Raw genomic sequence first — 3,734 nt, forward strand, 5'->3', positions numbered from 1 at the left:
CTAATGGGGGGTTGTATTGTAATGTGGAAAACTGGGAAATGTTATGTGTGTACAAACTATTGTATTTACTGTGGAATGTAAAACATTAATCCCCTATAAAGGAAAAATAAATTAAAAAAATGGTGAGTTCACCTTCTTCACCCCATCTTGGATGGAGCTTGAAGGAATCATGTGGAGTGAGGTCAGCCAGACAGAGAAGGGTGAATATATGATGATCTCACTCATAGACAGAAGTTGAAAAACAAGATCAGAAGGGAAAACACCAAGCAGAAGTTGGACGGGAGTTGGTGTATTGCACCAAAGTCAAAGACTCTGGGGTAGGTGTGGGGAGGTCCTGGAACAGGATGGCAGAAGAGGATCTAGTGGGGGTTGAATGGAAATGTGGGCAACAGAAATGTTACACATATACAAACTACTGTATTTTACTGTTAATTGTAAACCATTAGCCCCCCAATAAAGAAATAAAGAAAAAGAAAGGGATGAAAGACAGACTGACTCCCGGTCCTGGACTTCAGGAGCCTGGCTTGCTAGCACTGCAGAACAACTCTTGGTTCCCAACTTGTGTGTCAATCTTCAAGGCTTGGCCGATTGTCACCAGGACTCAGGGTGACAGACCTAGTCTCAGTCCCCACACCAGGGCCCCGCTGGCCACCTGAGTAAACATCCCCGGGCTCTTGTTCTTGGTGTCACTGCTGAGTGGTCTCCCAGGTCGAAGTGTGTCTGCTTTCAGAGGATCTATGTGCTTCTGCTCAGGGGCCACGCCAAGTGTCACACAGGTGGCAGGGCGCATGGGGACAGGGCTCGGGTGCTGGTGTGAGCCGGACGCTTAGGCCGAGGCTGCTTCTCGGGCTGCCCAGCACTGTCCTTGCAACTGTCCCCGAAGCCAGTGTGAGCTCCGCTAGGAGTCTGGGCTGCTCTCTGAATGCGTGTCTTCGCATATTTGGAGGACTTATTTTGCGGGGATGGGGAGACAGCACGATGGTTCTGCAGAAGATCCTCCTGCCTGAGGCCCTGAGGTCCCAGGTTCGATCCCCAGCACCACCATCAGCCAGGGCTGAGCAGGACTCTGATCTATTTTTTCTCACTAAAGGAATATATATATACATATATATATATATATATATTTTTTTTTAATTTAAGATTTTGTTATTTATGAGCAAGAGCAAGGGAGAGAGAGCCAGAGTGTGGCTCTGGCACGCACAGTGCTTGAGGTGCTTGGGGTGGAACTCAGGGCTTGGTGATTGTGAGCGCCGTGTTTTACCCACTGCACCACCTTCCAGGAGTTTGTTCCCTTCCTCCTTTCCTCCATTCCTCCTTTCCTTCCTTCCTTCCTCCTTCCCTCCCTCCTGTATGGTGCCTCCAAAATGACGGGGGACATCATCCCAGTGCAGTGGCGCTGACTGGCTTCCCTGGCCCGATGTCTAAAGATCATGCTCTGTACTTAAAGCATCCATTCTTGGGCTGGGCATCCGCACACCCCGTTGTATGCACCTGATCCCAGGCTCAAGGCTCCCGGTTCGAGCCCCCGGCTCCCCACCTGCAGGGGAGTCGCTTCACAGGCGGTGAAGCCCGTCTGCAGGTGTCTGTCTTTCTCTCCCCCTCTCTGTCTTCCCCTCCTCTCTCCATTTCTCTCTGTCCTATCCAATAACAACGACATCAATAATAACAACATGGAAATAATGGTCGCCAGGAAGTGGCTCCGTGGTGCAGGCGCCCGGCCGGCAATGACCCTGGAGGCCAATAAATAGAACGGACAAAAAGGCGAGTGCTCTGGCTTCCGGACAGACGGCCGGCGGAGGCGCCTAGGGGCAGCCTGAGGTGCGCAGGGCATGCCGGGAGGGAGCACGGGGGTGCGGGCGGGGGCAGCCTGAGGTGTGCGGGGAGCGCAGGGCATGCTGGGAGCATTGTAGGGGTCACGTGCTGCTGAGAGTGCGGGTGAGGAGCGAGGGAGCTGAGGCGTGCAGCAGGGCATGCCGGGAGCACGTGCTTGCCTCGTGGTGCGTGCGGAGAAGCACGTGAGGTGCACGTGGGGAGCGCAGTGCATGCTGGGAGCACGTGCTGGCCAACTGCTGACAGCCAGGAACACGTGAGGTGCACGTGGGGAGCAGTGCACGCTGGGAGCACGTGGTGCCCGCTGACTGCTGACACGAGGGCGTGTGGAGGAGCACGTGAGGTGCACGTGGGAGCACAGTGCATGCTGGGAGCACGTGGCTACACCTTTAAAATCGGGGGGCAGCGCGGCTTGGCCTTTCGGCCGGAGCACTGAGGAGCCAGAGCCCCAGCCGCAGCCGCAGCCGCAGCCGCAGGAGCGAGCAGGGCGTCGTCGGGCGTCATCGGGCCAGCGCGGGAGGCCGGTTGGGTCTCAAGGTGGGAGGCTGAGGCGGCTCCTCCACGTGACCTGGGGGCGCGGGACCCTGCAGGCCCCGGGTTCACCCTCAGCTCTGGGGGCCTCGGACCCAGGGGCGAATGGAGACCTGAGTGCGACCCCAAGGGGCGGCCTGAGAGCAGCACCCAGATCCCGGCTGCCAGCAGGACCCAAGCGGGCCCCGGACGGCAACCCCGGGACCCACACGGCCAGGACCCCAACCCGAACCCCGGGCCCGAACCCGGAGCCCCACCCCGGGCCCGTACCCCGAGCCCCGAGCCCCACCCCGGGCCCGAACCCCGAGCCCCACCCCGGGCCCGAACCCCGAGTCCGCTCGTCAGATTCAGGCCCGAACCGCACACCCTGCCCCCTTCAGTCCGAGCGGCTCAGAACGGAGCTCGGGTTCGGAAGGGGGGGGGGGGGGGAAGCGGTCGTCTGTCTCCCCGGGCCCCGCCCCCGCGGTCTCTTGACCCCTGAACTGTGACCCCTAGGTCTGAGCCTCGCCCCCCAGCGCAGCCCAGGTGGCGGGAAGGCGGCCCTCGGGGCGGGGGGAGGGGGGGACGACGCGTCCACGTGGGGCTCCTTCTCCCGGTGGGCGACGCGGGGCGCGGGGTCTCTGAGCCCCAGTGGGCGGCCCTGGGCTTCGAGGTTCCGGGTGATCACGCGGGCGGGCCCCGGGCCGGGAGGGAGACCCCCGGCGACACCCGGGACCGGCGTGGGGGACGGACGCGGTCTGACCTCGGCTCCGGGCGGCTGTGGGGAGTGGGGGGTGGGGGGCTGGGGGGTGGGGGGTGGCGGGCGAGGGGCCGAGGGGCGAGGCCGGGGCGCGCAGGAGTGGTTTCCAGGGTCCTGCAGACCCGCCGAGCAGAGACGAGGGACTGGCGGGACTGGGACCCGGGTTACTTCCGGCAGGAGGCGGCCCGTTTCCGGCTTTCGGCTTTAGCCCCGGGAGCCCAGGCCGCAGGGTCGCGGGTGTGACTTTCCCAGCAGCTGTGGGGCCGCTGTGCGGGCACCCGGCAGGGCCAGAAAGACAGACACGCGCACGGCACGCCCAGACGGGCGAACTGCATTGTGGGAGTTGACGTGAGCGGCGAGGGTCCGTGTCAGGACTCGACCCAGGAGCCCTTAGAGAGCCGGTCGGCCGGCCGCCCTCTAAACGGCTTCCGCCCCGAGTGAGGCACCGAAAGGGAGAGGCTCTGCTCAGGACGCTTCCTCCCGCAGGGGGACTGGAAGCTCGAACCCTGGTCCCCGCACCGGCGCCCGGCCCTCCGTGGCTGAGCTGCCGGAGGCTGCAGGCCGCGGAGCCGAAGCTGTCCACCCCAGGGCTGGCCGTGGCTGACCTGCTGCTGTCCCTGATCAGGGTCCTGCC

The sequence above is a fragment of the Erinaceus europaeus genome, chromosome 15 (genome assembly GCF_950295315.1).
Source record: "Erinaceus europaeus chromosome 15, mEriEur2.1, whole genome shotgun sequence".
NCBI lineage: Eukaryota > Metazoa > Chordata > Mammalia > Eulipotyphla > Erinaceidae > Erinaceus > Erinaceus europaeus.